Below are 21,186 nucleotides of genomic sequence, written 5' to 3'. Positions count from 1 at the left end.
TTAAAATGTACTACTCAAGTACTGAAAATAAAAGTACAAGCACTGTGTTATTTAGTTATTAAAGAAAGCAGTCAAAAGTTTAAATATCATATTGTTTATATTATGTCAAATGTTTAGCAAAGGAATTAACAAATATTAAAAATATTATATTAAAAATAACAAATATTAACAAATAGCCTACTGAAATAAAATGTACAGTTATCACACTGTGAAAGTAAAATGAACATCCTCTCCAGCACAGTAACGATTAAAGCCCCCATAAACCCACTAGCTAGTAACATGTGTGATGAACAGGAAAGTTAGCAAGCTAGCAACACACAGATAAACTAGCTAGCAGCTTCACATCACAGGGTCAAACGGTTAACATTCAGGACTCACTGCAGACTGAAACAACTCAGGAATAGCTTCATCTGCAGCAACAATGGCTAAATAGAAAGAGTACAAACTTACATCGTCTCTGACTTCTGAACGGGCAACCGTAATGAAAAGAAACACGACGCGATATCAGGGGATTTCTTATATAATCAGCGTACGTAACTAACGTACACACACTGTAACCTACACAGTCTCCGTAGCGTGAGGAATTCACAACAATAACGAGTAACTATGCAGCACATAAAAAATGTATTGGAGTAAAAGTATTAAACTCATCAACAATATGTACTCAAGTAAAAGTGGAAGTAGGAGAAAAAAATAATAATCCAGTAGAGTACAAAGCCTTTCAGTACTAGTAGTAGTGAAATAGTTCTACTTCGTTACTATACAGCTCTGCCCACAAGGGTCAACACACATGTAACTACGACCATATCGGTGATGACAGCAACAGCAGCCTCAAATGACTGTGTTACAGGACCATTTACCCTCCCCGGCATCAGTTTGCATTGAAATATTTAACCGATAGCGCTGTGAGGGCCTGACTGAGGTAATGATCCAGGTCAGTGGAGATGATGAAACACACAGCTGTGGGAAAAGACCCAGTAAAAAAAAGAAAAAACACATCCTGTGTTACTGTAGCTCACAGACACAATGTATAATAGAGGTGTTGGTGCTAATTCAATCAGAATAATAATGAGTATCAATTTCTTCCTAATAACAATGATATAACGCTGCAACATTAAAAAGGATATTTCTCTTGCATTTCCCAGAAGAAATTCAAGACAGAGAACACGTCTTGTATCTGCTTTTCAAAGTGCTTCATCTTATTGTCTTGCATAATGATTACATTGTGTGTAGGGGCTGCTGTCCTCCCTTAACCACACTATGTCATTTTAAGGGGTTATTACAATTACCAAACCATAATAATCAAATCCAATCATCCAGTGATGATGTAAGGTTCCCCTTCATTTCTTTTTAATGTTAATGGCCGAGCAATTCATCTTTTCTAAAAAAAAAATCAAAAAAATAACTGAAAAATATCCAAACAAAAGCAAACAAAGCAGGAAGCTTTATGAGGACAGACTTCAAAGCGAAAGTCCTCATTAGACATACTACGCCTTTGAAGAGACATCAGCAATCCACAGTGCAACATCACAGATGGATCGCTCTAAAGGTTCTGTTTTTCTCTCACTGGGGTTCCTATAATTATGAACACTTTAGAATAGATATATTTTTTTAGGCTTTAAATGAGTAGTGCTGGAGCTGTAACAACCAAGTGGTGTTGCTGCGTGTATATGCTATATCACTGACCGGTGGGATCAATTCCACTGCTGGCAGTGTGCTGCTGACCAGCCAATGGTGTGTCAAATTGTAGCCATAAATCCTGTGGGAGTGTGTTTATTGGCTTCATTAAGAGGTTTGGTGCTTGTACTAATTCTGGCTGTAGTGATCAAATGTGATAGAAATAAAGCCAATTACTGTACAAACCATTTAGAGAGCTTGTGGTAATACACCAACAAACCTGTCAATAATATTTTCCCCATATTTAAAATCTGTATACCTCCCTGCATGGAAATTATTTGTATTTCAAACTAACTTGATGCCAGAGGATTGCTGTGAAACTAAAAACTCGGTGGTCGCTGTGATTGAACCAACAAGTCAATAGCAAATTTGGTTGTTTATTCCTACTCTTTATATGACCCACAGGAGCGTTTAATAAATTCCTTACAAACTGCATGACAGCCTGGTACAGTAGTTTCACCAAAGCCACCAAAAACAAACCTGCAGCGTGTCGTGAAAATAGCAGAGAACATTGTGGGAACTGATTAACCATCACTTGAACACCTCAACAAGACCCGCTGTGTGAAAAGGACTAAGAACATTGTCAAGGACAGTACTCATCCTGGACATGGACCGTTTGAGCTTCTCCCATCAGGCAGGCGCTACAGATTACCCCGAATACGCACTAACAGGCTGTAAAATAGCTATTTCCCAACTGCCATAACACTACTGAACTCTGGAAGTGGCATGTAACAATAATCAGGAGGGCAATATGCAATATAAATGTCGCTGCTTATGTGATACTACTGAGCAATATATGGGGCAATAAGAAACTCTGACGCTATCACGCAACTTGTGCATTTATGGTTAGCTCGTATTTATATAATGTTAGCTTTTATTCATATATAACTCTTATATACATTTATATATCTTAGTACTTAACTTTTACTTATATTTTTAGCTTATTTTTTATATTATTATCTTATGTTATTTTGTAGTATATGTTATTCTAGATAAACTTTATACAATTTTATTATTAGATTTATTTATATTTATTTAAATTGTTCGCGTACTATTTTACATGTATTTTATCACTTTTAGCGCACCCTTGGGCTGTCACAAAGTAATCTTGTTGTGCTACACAATGAAATTAAAGCGCTTGAACTTCAACTTGAATTAACGCCCCTAGAAATACAACCCACAGGAGTGATATCATCCTCATATCTAAAGGTAACGGTCACGGTTTAAAACACTATTGTTGCAACACAATGTTGTGAAACGATCGCAATTTGGTTAAGCTAGGCGACAATACTCAGTTCAATTTGTTATGTTACTTCACTTCTGGGCACACACAGGATGCATGAATGTGAAGTAGTTCTGTTTGTTCCGTTGGTTCTGTAAAGTTAAAAAATAAATAAAAACTTGCTGTTTACTTTCATTTTCAAAATGGACATGCATTCCGGCCTCCTGGATGACCGCCCTGTGTTTGAATGACGCATCCACCACCTCAACCTCCTATTTAGCGCTCTTTTACTTCTTCACTTCACTTTGTGCTTTGCTCCCGTCATAACTACTACGGCCACTAGAGGGCACCGCCACTATAAACATAAATGTGAGTCGTAATTTCTACTTGATCAAACGATTTATGGGGGTGTTTTATTGCGAGGACAGCCTCAGAAAAAGACAGCACAGGTAAGGAATGAAAACATCATATTATAATCATAAAGCAATAAACAAAGAGACATTATCTTCAATCTCACCTAAAACTGTAACTGTGCACATGGAGATCTTTAATAAACTCTGCATCATCTTAATCCAGCTCTCCACTGAAGCTACATGATGTTAACACAAACTCCAGATTTCATGTTTTCTATGGCTGCACCATTCAATTAAATAGAAATATTGTCTTGTGGATCATGTTATACACATTTCTCCACAATTTGGCCAACCATATTTGGTATTTTTCAGAAATTCTGGAATCTCTACTTTATATAAATACTACTTTACAATGTTTAGCTGCATGGTGTGAGTTTAAAATGACTGAGTCACCGGCACGTCAGCAGGGCTTAACAGGTGAACTGAATACAGAAAGCTAGCTCAAAAGATTTACATATAGGCCTAAAACTTGAGTTTAGGAATAATAATCAAATTCAACATTCATGACAAAATAATGTTCTCAGGCCAACACGGATGAGTCCAAGATCCTGTGACAGTAGACGAACATTCAATTTCTGATCGAGACATCTCTGATCATAACATGAAAATATTCAAAACCAAGTCTTTCATGACTGCAGCGAACAAAATACCCAGACACACATGCACAGACAATTTCCAAAAGCCTTTGTTATCTTAAGCGAAGATATACATGTGCAAATTAGATAAAATATGAGCCATGCTGGGCTCATTTACTGGAGCGAGTGGTGCTTACCAAGCACTCACACAGATACAGTAATTCATGCACACAATGAAGCCGGCAGAAAGTGACACATTTATTCAGAAACATCCGCCCAGACTTTATATGTGTCACATTTGATACTGCTCACATTTGTTCTCTCAACACATCTCACTAAACAAACAAGTAAGAGATATTGGACACAGTGGTTGCTCCTGCCACACCAAGGAAAGGTCTCACTCCTTCCTGCCTGTGCAATTGCCTTAGCTCAATGATTTATGAAAAGGAGAACAATATGTGCACAGATGGGACATAGATATAAATATTCTGACCTGTCACAAGGAGGTCAGACCACTTTGCTCCCAGCTTCAGGTGATCTATAACACAGGATTAGAGCTGTGCTGGAATGAGGTTCCAAAACAGCCTCCAATAAAGGGGGAAAAATGGGAAAAACAAAAGGTTGAGTTGTGTTTGTGTTCCTTCTCCAAGCCATCAAGGCTCATCAATCGCGATTGTTTCTCTTCTGGTCTTTAATACAACAAATACCTTCAAATAGATTTGTTATAATGACATAATAAATAAATGTTCAGCCACTGGAATCAACCATATTGATTATTTGTGTGTGATTTAATCATAGCTGGGGTAACTCAGGACAGCCACAGTTGTTTACTGCCTACACCTGATCCAGCCGGAAGATTGCCAAGCCAACACATCAGTACATAACTTTCTTTGAAGGTTCCCGGGAGAATTGAAAGCCATTCTCTCTGATGAAAAACCATCCTAAAGCAAAATGCTCATTTCAAATAAATAGGTTGCAATATTTTAATGTATTATTAAAAGATGCTCAAACAGCTGACACAATAACAGAGCAAATTTACAGAATGCTATGTGATCCATCAGTGTTTACGCTCCACCTCAACAACATTGCAGCCTACATCCTATACATTACTCTCCTCTGTGGCTCTGTGCAGCATGAAATGTAGGTTGCTGTCTATATATAGGCATCATTATTATGCAGGAATTCCTTATGGATGAGCATGCATAAAGCATTCCGTCTAAAGTAGTTTTCTGTTAAGCTTTTGTCTATTCTTGAACAAACAGTCACTGTACATCATCTGATAGTCCTGTCTACCTCCAGTCAGACCATAATGCATTCCAGTCTTGGACTATCACAAAGATGAAGTCACTCATGCCTTGGGGGCTTTATTCTGTATGCCATACTGCTGCTGCTGCTGCTGCTGCTGACATTTAGTCTACTTCCTCACGATACGATCTGGGCAACCCTTCCTTCACAAAGAAAGTTTAATTAACCAATCATTTTGCGTTTTCCGGCAGTTGGTTTGTGCATCTGTGGTTGTTGGCCTTGCATAGTGAAAAGATCCCTGAGAGGATTAATTTGCTCTTTCTTCTAATGAGCAGTTGGACAGGCATACCTGCCCTGTCGCTGCTCCTCTGAGGATATAGGCATCAAAACAAGATGTGTCATGCTACACATCTACTGGCATGCTACAGAGGAGAGAGAATTAAGATGAGAAAATAAAAAAAATATAAAAAATGTAATTGAATTGCTTTGAGTGTCTAAATTACAAAATCTATTGACATCTTATATCAGTTTATACATTAAAATGACAGCTGTTTTTAATCAACACGGGAATGTAAAAATAGCTTCAATCCACAATGCAACACTGACTAATTAAGATGTTAAAAGACAAAATTAAAAGACCGCTGGACACATGAATTAACTACGTGACCGTAGGATAATTAAAAATAAAGCCATCTTCGAATGAATCAGTCTATCATCATGACAGCTACTTTGATTATGTTGTTTTTAATCTGCTTTAACATAAACAGTGTCACAATGATTCCACTGGAGGGCAGCAGATTGCTAATCCAACACTGCTGGCAGACTGCGAGGTGGGTTTTTTATCCATCTTGTTTCAATTCTGTGAACATTCAGCAGCAGCAGCAGCACTGCTCGACTGAAACAGACACCAGATGGATTAATTGAAAATGACAGCAAAAGCTTAGTAATGTTTTTTTTTCTTAACCCTCTCATGTGGCAGACTGACCCAACAACCTGAGTGTGGATTAAGGATGTTTAAAGTGAAAATAACATGCTCATTGCAACCTCAGGGGCAAGGACACAAATGTGCAGTTAAGCGTGGTGCACAAAAGCTCTGTGTTTACTCTTGAGGTTAAATCAACCCTTAAGGTCACAGGATGGATGGTGAACATATTGTATAATCTATTTGCAATCTATATTCAGTGAGTGGTAGCACTTGTTTGAACCTTATTTATGTTCTAGCAGATTATTCTGTAGGAAAATATACATACATTTATGACCACTGGGATGCTTTAAATTCCATGCAAGGTACCACAGTTAATGATTACACATAAATCATCTACAGCACATCAACTTTTGGAGAACATACAATAATTCAGACTGTGTTTGAGTGCAGCTGTGTTGGGAATAATGTTGATATAGATTGGACACATCTGGCGTCCAGATTGCCAAATATTTGGGAGCCATCTTGCATGTCAGTTTTCATGTTACAAGTAGGCCTAATTGAGTTTAGCTGTGTAATTATGGAGGAATTCAATGTTGTAGATCTAAACAAAAAAGGCCCTTAGGATAAAGACATTTAAGTAATACAAATATCAAATAATGTATTATTTTGCTCAATACTGTCCATAAGAATACCACCAGTTTAATTTTCGTACTGCATAAATATGAATATTGATATCTCTTTGATTTCTTCAGATTGTAGACCCTGTGACTTATTTTCAAATGACTTATCAGTGTTGGTGACATTTTCTGCTTATACATATTCACTAAGTATCACAGCTACTAAAAGTATTGTCACGCAATGGTGTTTTACAATTTTAGTGCTGATTCAAAATACTTTAATGAGGTTTTACATCACATAAAAGTACTAGTACTAAAAGCATGACTAGTTTAGTTCTCTGTATTAACATATTTCAGTGCTTTCACAGTTACGTCACAGAGACAGAGTATATAGGTATTTTTTATTTTTTTTATTTTCTAAGTATGGATCTGTCAGAGTGCAGAAATACTAGTGAGGACAGGACATCTCTGCTCAGTGAAGCATGCTGCAAGAAATATCAGTTATTTGCAAGAGGGCGAACCACATCATCACTGGAAAAAGGACAGCGCAGTCACATCTGAAAATAAGAACTCCCAATGCAGGATAAAAGAGACAATGCAAATCAGTAAACCGCGATTAAAAAGGGGCATACCCAGTATGTAACATGTCTTTAAAAAAGCTGCCAGATATCACTGGAAAGTCACCATCTTGTCACTTGTGGCATAATACATTTGTGAGCACCTCGAGGCGAAGATCAATTTTTGAGGCAACCCTATCGCCTGACAAGAACATGGACATTAGGGATGCACCAAACCAATACGCTGGATAGGTATCAGTGCCGATACAGAGCTCATTAAGCAGATCTGGTATTGACCTTGATGCGGACCTTTCGGGTACTGGTGTCGTTAGTCAGCATGTTAGGCAGTCCACAGAGCTAATTCAAAACCGGCAGACTTTCATTTATGTAACCAGCTAACTCTACTGCTAGCTAGCTACCTTGGTTGGCAGAACAATACATTTTCAGGTGACCAAAATGTTCCAATTAACTTTGATTGCCCTCCACTACATCCTCCGGCACCTGGACTCCACAGGAAACTATGCCAGGATCCTGTTTGTGGACTTCAGCTCTGCCTTTAACACCATCATCCCGGCTCTGCTCCAGGAGAAACTCTCCCTGCTTGGTGTGCCTGACTCCACCTGCAGGTGAATCACCAACTTCCTGTCTGACAGGAAGCAGCATGTGAAGCTGGGGAGAGACATCTCCGACTCACAGACCATCAGCACCGCATCCCCTCAGGGCTGTGTTCTTTCTCTTTTACTCTTCTCCCTGTACACCAACAGCTGCGCTTCCAGTCACCAGTCTGTCAAGCTTCTGAAGTTCGCGGACGACACCTCCCTCATCCCTACAGGTCGGAGGCTGACCACCTGGTGAAGTGGTGCAAGCAAAACAACCTAGAGCTCAACGCTCTAAAGACAGTGGAGATGGTTGTGGACTTCAGGAAGAATTCAGCCCCACCTGCACCCATCACACTCAGTGACTCCACAATTAACATTGTGGAGTCTTTCCGCATCCTGGGAACTACAATCTCCCATGACCTCGAGTGGGAGCTGAACATCAGCTCCCTCGTCAAGAAAGCACAACAGAGGATGTACTTCCTGCGGCAGCTGAAGAAATTCAACCTGCCAATGACAGTGATGGTGCACTTCTACACAGCCATCATTGAGTCCATCCTCACATCCTCCATCACCATCTGGTACGCTGCTGCCACTGCCAAGGACAAGGGCAGACTGCAGCGTGTCATTCGGTCAGCTGAGAAGGTGATTGGCTGCAATCTCCCGCCGCTTCAGGACCATTACGCCACCAGGACTCTGAAGCGTGCTGGAAAGATTGTGGCTGACCCCTCCCACCCCGGACACAAACTCTTTGAGCCACTCCCCTCTGGCAGGAGGCTGAGGTCCATCAGGACCAAAACCTCACGTCACAAGGACAGCTTTTTCCCCTCCGCCACTAGCCTTATTAACAAGGCCCGGAAACCACCCTGACTCTCTCCGCACCCACCTCTGGCTCTACATGCCACTGTACTTAATCTGCTCTTTTTATCTTAATTGTCACTCTTATTTTATTACATCCTGTGTGTGTGTATATACACACACATATATTTATATATTTATACTTATATTGTCTGTTCTGTTAACCTGTTTGTTTAACTTATTTTAGATAATGTGTGACATGCACCTATGACACCAAAACAAATTCCTTGTATGTGTAAAAAATGTACTTGGCAATAAAGCTTTTCTGATTCTGATGAAGTGAAAACACACAGTGAGAGGCTCAAAGACAAAACAAAACAACCCACAAACTAGTTCACCTCTATTTGAATGTCCCCAGTGCCATGGTTAGCATTGATAAGCCTTTGTCCTGATTGATAGGTCGGTGTGAACCCACGCCCCTAAAGCATCCCCTGCGTTAGTGTCTATTTTAAAATAAATGGGACCATAATTTACAAAATGAACATCATGCTGTATTGAAGAAGACTTATAACTAGCGATTTAGGCAATAAACCTGTTAGGAAAATGTTTACTGAATAAATCAAGTAAGAAGTATGGTCATTACCCCATAGACTTCTATAGAAACTGACTTCTTTTCTTTTTTCCAGTGGAGTCGCTCCCTGCTGGAAATTAGATAAAATGCAAGTTTAAGTCACTTCCACATTGGCTTCATATTTCAAGTCTGGAAGTTGCCGCTTGGATAGAATAAATGAAAGGAAAGATCTCACAACTCCACAACCACTATACTGTATATAGGGAACACTGCTTCTTCTTGTATTGGTCCTGTATGTTGGCAGCGACATGCAGATTCATCGAATATGAACATGATTGGGATACCAGGCTGTCTGAAGAGGGAAGTAGAGCAAGAGAAACCGCTTTAAAAAAATATGCCATAAGAAATTGTTCACAGACTCACTAGATAAACCTTTTACAACTAATCCAAGACATGTCCTTATAACTGAGAATGAAAGATATACACATAATTGTCCAATAGCCACACAGAACAATAAACAAACAAGAAAAAGGCAGTGGAGGAGAACAGACAGAAAAATATGGACAGAACTAGTACTGTAAAAGCGTTAACATGTTTTTTATTTTAAAAAAATCTGTTCTAATTCTGCTTTACTGCTGACACAATGCTATTTTTCCTCTGTATCAGGAGGTCTTTCAACAAAGAGAAGAAAAAAAAACCAAGGACACGTTGTTGGCACTAAACTTAAGAGCATTTATTGTATTCATCCCATCCAAGTATCTGAAACCGCAACACGACTGGAGAGAAAAAAGTCCCTGTAAAGAGACACAGGCCTGTGTTTCACTCAATGTCTCCTTAGCAGAGGGGGAAGAGGTTTGATCACCTACACAATTTCAAAGGTTGGAAGGGTCACCTGATCCTCTGTGTGTGTGTGTGTGTGTGTGGGGAGGGTCTCCTCAATGGTTTGGGGCAATGGTATAATAGGCCCCAACCCACCCCCGGGGCCTAACCTCTCCAGCCCTTGGACAAAGTGTCCCGCCTCAGCCATATTTGATTTCAAGGGCCAATCTTTGAACTGATGGGTTCTGGACATGTAACGAAAGAGACCGAGGGAGAGGAATTGTGCTTTTTGATTTTCACTGTCAGGCTTATATCAAGTTTTTACTGGTTACTGTAATGGGCTCAACTCAAAAGACATCCATGTCAAGAAAAGGCATTTGTAAAAGACGAAATGAGTTTGTAAAAAGATCAAAAACTCATATTGATGAATTTCTCTTTTTTTTGTGTTATAGCCTTATAAGCCACATGAGACGTCCTAGCAGAGGTCCTCTCTGGCTCATGCATTTGGTTACCACTTGAAAGGATTTCTCATTGCTCGAAAAGCATTGTGCAGTTTATAAAAATAATATAAATAGATTTCTAATCTGGGTAAGCACATGGTTGAAAAGGAGTAAATGTAAATCTAAAATATATAGATTAAAGCTGTAATACATTAATCAAAAACACTAGTTTACAAAATTAGAAATATTATTGTCACGGAAATACATTTTTGTCAGTTCAAATGGAAAACCAGTGGTTGCTGTCTAAAGAATGGGTGCTTAAGTTAAAAAAAACAAAAAAAAAAACTGTATGTACCCATATGAGGAAATGGCACTGAATACAAAAGGCAATATACAACAAGTACATTAGATAAAGGAAAACATTCCGACTGGACGACATACATTGGCATTCATGGATGTGACAGCAGACTCCTCTGTCAAACGTGTTTTCCACTTATTCAGTATATCACCCCTCAGCAAGAAACTGCTTGGCAGTGGCACTGAATCAATGCCGCAGGGCATCAGAGGTGGGCAGGGAGCCAACTTGGAGATAGTGCCTTGTAGAGAATGGAAGACTTGATCACAAACCCTTATTGTGGCAGAATGCCACTTTGACTGACGTACATCCTCTGACATTGAGATCACAATCATCATCACTGTGATGATGATAGTATTGTAGGGGTGTCACGATACCAAAAATTCAGTAGTCGGTTCCAATACCAGAAAAATAACACGATTCTTGATGCCGATTTCGATACCACGGTAAAAAGAAAAAGGATTTTCTAAGATTCCATGCACTTTAACTTGAAACATGAACTTCTTTATTAAAATATTTGACAACAAGCGAGCTTATGACCTCATAAGGAGCAAGATTCCAGATCGGCCCATCTGAGCTTTCATTTTCTCAAAGGCAGAGCAGGATACCCAGGGCTCGGATTACACCTATCACCATTTCTAGCTACTGGGGGACCATAGGCAGGCTGGGGGAACTCATATTAATGTTAAAAAACCTCAAAGTGAAATTTTCATGCCATGGGACCTTTAACTGAAAACTAAAGTCTGAATGTATCAACATTAGGGCTGGACGGTTACCGCATTACCGCAGTACAGCGGTCACGTGACACGTACCGCGGGTCTGAGCTCGTCACCGTCATCACCGTAAAAAAATTGGCCTGCACATGTGTGCACGTTGTGTCTAATGACATGGATTCATTGATTCTAATGACATGGATTGTGTCTGATGACATTGTGTCTTACATGGAGCAAATCCGACCTTTCGTGAGTTGGGGAGCGCAATGTTCCATGAATAGGGTGACCAGATGTCCCGGTCAAACCGGGACAGTCCCGATTTGACCGGGACAGTCCCGATTTTGAGTTGCTTGTCCTGAGTCCCGACAAAAGACTCTCGGGACGCTAAAATGTCCCGGTTTACACCAACCACTATGAAATTGTCCCGGTTGTCAGCGATTACATAGCCGACGTGGTGTTATTATAGCCCGATCATTAACTAAACCTATGTAAAAAGACTAATGATTTTAAAATGTATGTATGTATGTATGTATGTATGTGTGTGTGTGTGTGTGTGTGTGTGTGTGTGTGTGTGTGTGTGTGTGTGTGTGTGTGTGTGTGTGTGTGTGTGTGTGTGTGTCAGTCAATCGTAGCGGTTTGCGTCTACATAGGCCTAATCTCTGCAGCCAACGTTATCATGTATGTTTGTAAACATTGTTGCAATGCCTCTTCTTATCTGTCTCGTTTTAAGCGCGGTGAAGTTGGCTGGACGTTTGATATTCAGTTGATATTCAATTTTAACTTCCCCTTTGTTCGAGATCAACATCACAATTCAGGTCAATGACGTGATCAGGGTCAAAGAAAGTTGACATTATTACAGAGTATCAAGAGAAAACAATTACTATCGCTAGATTTGTATCTGACATAAAGCTTCATAGCACTTCATCATCTGTTCTGTCGCTAGGTTCTGTGTTAGGGACCATCAACAAATTACCGTTTTGGTAGATCGGCAATGACAGTAGGGATGCAACACGTTGGCTATTTCTTGAAAAACATATTCACTAATAATTTGTTTTCATGATGATTGCATTACTTCCCAATATATACAGTTCAGTTATTATTTCTGGAAAATATTAAATAAAAATCAAATTCTCTCATTCTGATTGCTGTAGTAGGCTACTTCCAATTACTCACTGCTACTTACTACAGGTCACGGTTTCCTGAAAAGAATTTATATGGAAGCAGGTCTCAATTTTCTCTGAAAAATATGACCTGGGCTGGCACATGTTCATGTTAAAAAGCGTGTGCGTGCACGAGCACTACGGTCACGCGCAAAGTGTCCCGGTTTTAGTTCTGGGAAATCTGGTCACCCTATCCATGGCACATAATAACATTCCATTCATGTTGACTATTAGGCCTATATGCGAGAGTACCTGTGTAATGTCTTGTATCGGAGAAATATCTTTGCCTTTTCCTACCGTGTATTACAGTAGGAAAGGCAAAGACATTTCTCCGTTCTCAGCTGAGGTAGACACATTAACTAGCTTAACAAGCTGCAGTGTTTACCATTGCATATTATCCTAGCAGCTAGCGGAGTTTCCTTTCGTTTATAGCTTTATCCCGATAAAACGGAATGGTTGAATTTCAGCCTGCATGCACGTTTCGTAGCCTAAAACAGAGCGGCTTATATTGGTAGAGAGAACAACAAGTCAGCGAACTGCCGAGTCGCCCTCTCTGCTCTTAGTCTGATCAGCTGCTAGACGGGCTGCACTCGGCATTGTCAGCAAACTATTTTATTTATATTTTACTGTATTGACAAAAGAGCTTTCTGAACAGTCTAATGTTAATTTCGTCAGACGAGACGAGACTAAATATGTTCGTCAACGACCTTTTTTTCCATGACTAAGACGAGACGATAACGAGACTGCGCCAATGTCCAAAAACGCTGACTAAGACTAAATTAACATGCATTATTGTTGACGAAAAAAGACGAGACTAAAATGTTTTGCATAAAATAGAAACTAAGATAAAATCTCTCTTCATTTTCATCTACAATCATCTCTACTTTTTCATCATGAGATAGAATATTCAGCTGTTACCGAGACCCGGTGCTACGGCACCGACAGGTGCCCTAACGACCGTTATCTACCGGACCGAATAGCAACGCAGATTTTGTTGCCACTTAAATGCCTGCGCTTCTCTCTGATGCTCCTAAACGGACGTTAGAGTCAACCGAAACATCGCTGCATGGGGCGCTAGTTAACACTACACTTGGCAGCAGGTAACGTTAGCATACCGTTAGCTAGCAGTTGGAGTAGCTAAACACGGTTACAATCATTGACATATATAAAAGGGTTACAATGCTGACAGCTAAACGGTGTAAAGGTTTGTCTCTATTTCACGGTGTAGGATTCCAACACGAGACGTACGACAGTCTGTAGCTGCCGTTGTCTGAAAAACAACACATATGTTGCGTTCACTTGAAATACGCCTCGCCAGTTTCGTGCTGCATTTATTTTATTGTAAAATATCCTTTTCCAATGCAGTGGTTGTTTTTGTCGTTTACTGGTGAAATAAGGAAGAGGCTCAATATTTATATAACTTTATATCATTTATTTATTTTTATTTTTTCATTTTTTTTTAACTATTTGACTGAAATGGTTATCAGAAATAATTTATTTAAAAAAAGACTAAAATTTTTGACTAAAACTTGACTAAAATGGCGAGACTTTTAGTCGACTAAAACTCGACTAAGATACCTTGAGTTCTCTTTTGACTAAATCTAGACTAAAATGACGAGACTTTTAGTCGACTAAAACTTGACTAACAAAAATGTTTGGCACAAGACTAAGACTAAGACTAAATAAAAAATAGGTGACAAAATTAACACTAGAGCGGTCTGTGGAATGGATCAACGGAGATGAGAGAAACCATTGTGGCCCTAAATGACAGCAAAACTCAGTAAAGATTCTCACATTGAGCTGAAATGGAAACACTCTGCTACAGTCTATGGCTGCAACATATGTTGTAAGGTTTAAGCCAATGTTTTTTGGGGGGTAACACCGTTCACTTTACCGACAGTATTGACAATAGATAAAGCCACCGTGTCTTGAGAAGCTCTAGCTTGTTGTTTTATTGTTCACTTTTAACTCACTCACTCTTTTCCTCACAGCAGCACTAATACGCTACTCTCCTTTTCCGCTCACTCTCCTTGCGCGACCACACGGGCACTAACGTCACGTCACACAGAATGGCACCCTGCCATTCTCGCTCTAACTTAATCTACTCTCGTAAGGGGGTTGCGGTATACCGCAATACCACGGGAATTTCTTGATTTTCAACCGCAGTAGGAAAAAATCCATACCGTCACAGCCCTAATCAACATGTAGTGTATGTTTGAAGGCTCTGCAAGTAGACAAAATGTATTTAAAGCAGAAGGATATCAATTCAACAATATGTTATGCTTCAGAAAATGTTCACCAGTAATATGAAGTATTTGTAGCCTACCTGTAGTTAACAGGACTAAATCATCAGCCTTTGAAGTAATACAGTGGCAGTAAGGTAGAGATGGAAGGAACCAAAAGCTCATATGCAATCAAAATTGTATGCTGTACACAACAACAATAAATCAAGGTGTTGACACTAATCCTTTTTGCATTCATCCTTCAATAAGTAGAAGTGCCCACAGGTTTGTCAGTCCATCTTTAGCGAAGGAACCAAGAAGAAGGAAGTGAAATCCTTTCTCGGTGTGATAGTTTAAACCATCAGCACATCAGTCCTCACAGAGCGACACAACCTCCCACCGAACACACATACACACACTGAAGCCTTTGTAAACAAACACTAACTAGAGAGGATAGATCCCTCGATCATCATCATCACACAGCTGTAAACACAGATGTGCTGAGAATCCTGTCATGTAACAGACACAGACGAGGCTGAACAGGAAGTACAGTAGGTTCTGAACAAATTCAAGAGCTGGTGGAGCCTATAAAACGATATAAAGCCAAACATTTTCTAAATAACCGTGGAGAACTTAATATATTAGGTGCAGATATGGATTCAAATTACCATTGTTGGTTGAGAACAAAAAGCTTTCATGATAGTAAAGACTCAGACAGCCTTACATGAAATAACAGAATGGTGGTGAAATATTTGGAATTCTTCTGTTCTATAAGAAATTGAATCCAATGCAGAAATGGTCCTTTCTGATATGGACAACACAGCCATTGTCCTCCAGAGTTGGGGAGCCTTTTCCTGAAAGGCTATCTGCCTGGTGGCCCCAGGCTGATCTGGGCTGTGGGGAGTGGAGGTCACAGGGCACATGCTTAGCCTGGTTTTGGCTGGTGGGCTGAGCACAGATGCTTTAGATGACTACTCAGGTCAGGTGCTCAATTTGTTTGAGATAAGCTCACAAAAGAGCTTCCTGAGACTGAGTTTAAGAATTATTGGTTGAACCATAACCAGATTAAACAACATGAGGTCAAGAGTCTACTCACATGCACACTAATATTGCAATAGGGCTTGAACACATAATTATTTCAAATTAATTGAAACGCAACCCATGGAGCCTATCCCAAAATACACGGTCTACAGACACACCAGACTTCACTCCCCATTTATTTCTCTGAGGAACGGGGTGAAGTATTTGCTGCCAGTTGCGAATTGACCGGGCCTCTTTTTCTTCTCACAAAATTGTGATTTCAGCAGTATTTATGTCATGACTATCATACAGCAGCAACAAGCATTCCTGAGACAATATTGTTGTTGGCAGTGGTGGAATGTAACTAAGTACAGTACATTTACTCAAGTACTGTAGTTAAGGTACAAATTTGAGGTACTTGTACTTTGAGTCTTTTCATTTCATGCTACTTTCTACGTCTACTCCGTTACATTTCAGAGAGAAATACAGTACTTTTAACTCCACTACATTCATCTGACAGCTTTAGTTACTAGTAACTTTACAAATTAAGATTTTTTGCACACAAAACACGTAGTTTATAAAATATAATGTTTTATTATAAATTAAACTACCAGTTACTACTACTACTAAATCCAGCTGAAATGATTAGCCGATTAAACACAGGAGTTTGGATCGTTCCTAAAATGTGAGGATTTAAACCTAACCCTTGAATTGAGTACTTTTATTTTTAATACTTCAAGTACATTTTCCTGATGATACTTACATACTTTTACTTAAGTAACATTTTCAACGCAAGACTTTTACTTGTAACAAAGTATTTTTACAGTGTGGTATTAGTACTTTTACTTAAGCAGAGGATCTGAAAACTTCTTCCACCACTGGTTGTTTGCTCCAAAAAAGGTAGCGACCTGGAAAATGTGGAAGGATATTAAAATGTATGTCTGCAACAAACTACGGTAACATGTAAGCATTGTAAGATAACGATAAAGGTAATAAAGGGTTATACAACAGCATTCTTTCACCATATTTCACCACCAGCAGTTTAAAGCAAAGGGAGCCAGAAATCACATAAGGACAGAGCAACAGCTTACAGTATATGAAGTCCAAACGAACTTTGTCTCCGGCTGCAATTAAAAATAAGGTATTTTTCAGGAGTTTACCATTAAGGCATTATAGCCCACCCCAACCATGCTCTATTCATTCACGGGGCACCCACTGCTAGCAAATACTGAAAGCAGTTGCATTTTACAAAGTCAGCAACAGACGGAGATTGCATTTTAGGGTATAAGGCTTGGCACAACAGGTAATTACAGATGGAATATTAAATGTAATCCCTGTTCAAGCTATTGCTGGAATTATGAATACAAAAGTGCCAGCCTTATTTTGTTATATTATTTACGGATGTTTACTGAGTATTCTTATTAAAAGTAATACAAATAAAAATCACACCAGAGCAAGATGAGAATGATATGGCCTGAATAATGAGATCACTAAGACTTTATCTGGAGTCACCTCTTTTCAGAGTTCAACACACACAGAGTTAATTTCGCTGTTTTATGTTAAGCAAGAGAATAAGCAAGAGAATAAAGTTCCATAAAATCTGCTTATCTGAATATGACCTCATCCCAGGTGTCTGAGCATCCTAAATAATGTGTAGTACGACTGTTGTTGACCAGAAAAGCTGAAGCTGGCTGCGGAAGACGACCTGTGCTACATCGTGCTGTGCTATGTCTTTATGGTAATCAAATCAGAATGTTTCATAGAAAGAAGATTAAGCCCTCACTTCCTGCTCAGTTCCACGAAGTCAGCTGTCTGGTCAAATGTTGGGTCTGAGTTGATGTGGCTGATGAAGGCCAGATGTGGATCACCACTGAGCGCACACTTTCTTTCTTCAGAGTAATTGAGAGTTACAGTGTTGCTTTACAAACAGACAAACTGATCTGTGGTCCACCATTACAAAAAAAAAACATTCATGTCACTGGCAGTTCACCCTGTATTAAGCAACACCTTGGTGTTCTGGAAGGAATGTTTTAATGTAATACTAAGTATATATTATTTTTCCATTTCTGGTTTTGATTTCTTTGGTTTTGGTTCATAAAAAAGAAGACCTGACACGCTCAACTCACATTGAAACTTAGAAGACTTTAAAGACTGGGTGTTGGATCCTTAATGTGGATAATAATATACAAACAAAATAATCCAATTAATATTAATATTTATGTATAATATGTAATGTGTAGCAATAATAAGTACTAATTGGAGTGCTGTCCAAATTACCTTTACTTTTGGCTCCCCTTTTGGCAGCAACTGTTCTGCTATGCTGTTCCACTTAAAATCACACAAGATATTTTTGTACCAGAAAAAAATAATGCAAGGGTTAAAGTTGTTAAATCCTCATTTTCTTACTATGTGCATTTTATATTCCCTACAATTTATATTTTACTATCAGAATAGAGATTGAAATAAGAGAAAGATCACTAACTTTTTGCCAGACATCCTGCATTATCTCTCGGTAAAGGCTACTGTAAACATGAGCTATAACCATAGACATAAAATGGATCCATCTAAATCCATTTTATTTCTAAGGCCATAACGGTCTTCCTGTCATCTACTGTGCACACATTGAATTGCTTATCCCCCAAAAAGACAGTCTGCATCCCATTATATAAGAACAGATGTGGATGCTTAAATTACATTGATTATAAGATAAAGCAATAACGTACAGTATATCCCATCCTGACCTTCCACCAACAGCAGAGTTACTGGAATAAGAAAAGCTCAGAAAACCCAATAAAATGCAAACACAGTTTCCCCATGGTCAATTCCCATTTGGCTGCATGCTGCTGCCAAATTAAAATTTCAAGCGGCCAGGATAGCTCAGTTGGTAGAACAGTCGCACATATACAGAGGTTCATGCCTTTACGCAGAAGGTCCAGGGTTCGAGTCTGACCTGGGATGATTTCCTGCATGTCTTCCCCCTCTCTCCCCCCTTTAATTGCTTTCCTATCATTAAAGTCGGAAAAAAATGCCCAAAAAATATCATAAATTGCTACAGCACCACAAACAATAAAATAACCCTTCCTTGTATTTTCTTTCCCTCAACCAACCTGTCTGATTAAATTAAGCAAATAAGAAATGTGTCTGTGAGCTACAAGTTAACATCTGACGTTTATTCCCAGCCATGTTTTCTCCTCCGTTACGTTTATTCCCAGCCATGTTTCCTCCTCCGTTACGTTTATTCCCAGCCATGTCTAAAGACGTCCAAAATCTGTGATAAACAGCAGAGGAGGTCTGGTCTGAGTGATTAAAATTTGGCTCCTGCAAATGAGTTTTACAGGAGATCAGTGGGAGGGCCAGGTTTCAAATCCCCAAAGCCTGTAGTGCCAAAGCAGGAAGAAGCCACTGATGTAACTTGCCTCTCATGGATGTCTGGTCATTCAGATTCCCTAAAGACGAGTCTAACTAACTGTAATATTCATAGATGACAAATTGAGACTAATCCATTCTGTAGCATAGAGCTGCTGCTAATAGCTAAAAAAAAAATGTATCAGAGAACCAGAACGCAGCTTTTCAAAACATGGCCATGACCACTCTTAATGCCATGAAGAGTTTAGAGCAATAATCAAAGCCACAGTGTAATCCTTGTGTAATATGGTAAGCAGATTTTGCTTCCATATGTTCTTATTAGGATCCAGATGTGCGAGGCTGGTAGAGACATAAATATGAACACACTGAAGCCCTTATTTTAAAAAAGAAGAAAAAAAAAGAACTCAACCATTATCTAATTTATGAGGAGTGGGTGGGAGAAGAGAGAGCAAGGACACACTCATCATACAAACCCTCTCACAGCCACATATGTACTTTTTCCACACCTGGATTAGTTTATGCTGTCTCACCTCTAAGATCAAATCTCCTCTTGAAACATTAGCACCATTCACTCACACATGCTCTCAGTGCTTCAAACACCAATACAATCTGTAACTCTATCCTGTGTAAGAGTTGGTGTCGACAATTATGTCAGTTTATAAAGAGAATTTCACCAATTTAACATATGGGGGAATACAAACACCTGCAATTACTTGGAGGAAATGAATTCTGAGTTTTGCATCTTTTTATGATGATAGAAAAGAAATCTCTACTCCATCATCAGAGTTCAGAAGTTCATCAGTAAGGACCACAATATCAGCCAAATGAGTAAATTAGTAATGAAAAAACCCTAGGAAAGGTTCTGATCTGTGTTATCAGTTGCTCAAATAAGTGATCTCATAAACATCTGTCTTTGTGAAACACCTGCTGTTGCCATTGACAAGAAACCCAAATCAAGCTCAACACTTGAGATGGCAATACTTTTGGGACAACATAAGGAGACAAAACATTCAGCTTATGGGGCATTTTATTAATGTGTTGCATAATTAGAATATGGCTCTTCTGTAAGTAAATAACCTGATAAAGGCCACTTGTGGAGCTTCCAAATAATGTCATAAGTTACACTAGAAATGTTTAATTCTGTTTAGTTCAGTTCTAAGTGTGTTTTAATTAGACAGAAAGATAAGAATTAGAAGAAAGCAATAAGATGCAATAACAACATAAAATCTGAAAAGTATATATATTGTCATATAATTTCACAAAAACATTAAACTTTCTCCAAACCACACAACGACATAGGTCCTTCGTTTCTACCTCTAATACGACCCATTCATTGTGGCAATGATGCTCGGTATACATAGTAAAATAAATATAGGGTACCATTTACTGTTACAAGCAATGGAAAAGAACTGTGAAGAAAGATGCATCTATGTTACTATTCGTGTGTGTGTGTGTGTGTGTGTGTGTGTGTGTGTGTGTGTGTGTGTGTGTGTGTGTGTGTGTGTATGTATGTATGTATGTTATGTATTTTATATATATATATATATATATATATATATATATATATATATATATATATATATATATATATTATATATATATATATATATATATATATATATATACTATATACACACAAGGACACCAATGCTAAAGTTGAATAAACAAAATTTAGCAAATTGATCTTAATGTAAATGGACTGTTTTTATATATATATATATACACACACACACATACATACATACATACATACACACACACACACACACAAGGACACCAATGCTAAAGTTGAATAAACAAAATTTTGCAAATTGATCTTAATGTAAATGGACTGTTTTTATATAGCGCTTTTCTAGTCTTAACGACTACTCAAAGCGCTTTAAGATAGTACAGGA

General features: G+C 38.7%; 1 protein-coding gene across 1 annotated transcript in view; it reads right to left on the bottom strand.

Moving 5' to 3' along the window:
- Positions 1-21,186, bottom strand: part of LOC120558082 (potassium voltage-gated channel subfamily A member 10) — a 105,828-nt gene that overhangs the window by 65,588 nt on the left and 19,054 nt on the right. The window lies entirely within an intron of this gene.

This window comes from Perca fluviatilis, chromosome 4, assembly GCF_010015445.1.
Source record: "Perca fluviatilis chromosome 4, GENO_Pfluv_1.0, whole genome shotgun sequence".
In the NCBI taxonomy this organism is placed as follows: domain Eukaryota; kingdom Metazoa; phylum Chordata; class Actinopteri; order Perciformes; family Percidae; genus Perca; species Perca fluviatilis.
This window is presented reverse-complemented; position numbering and strand designations above follow the sequence as displayed.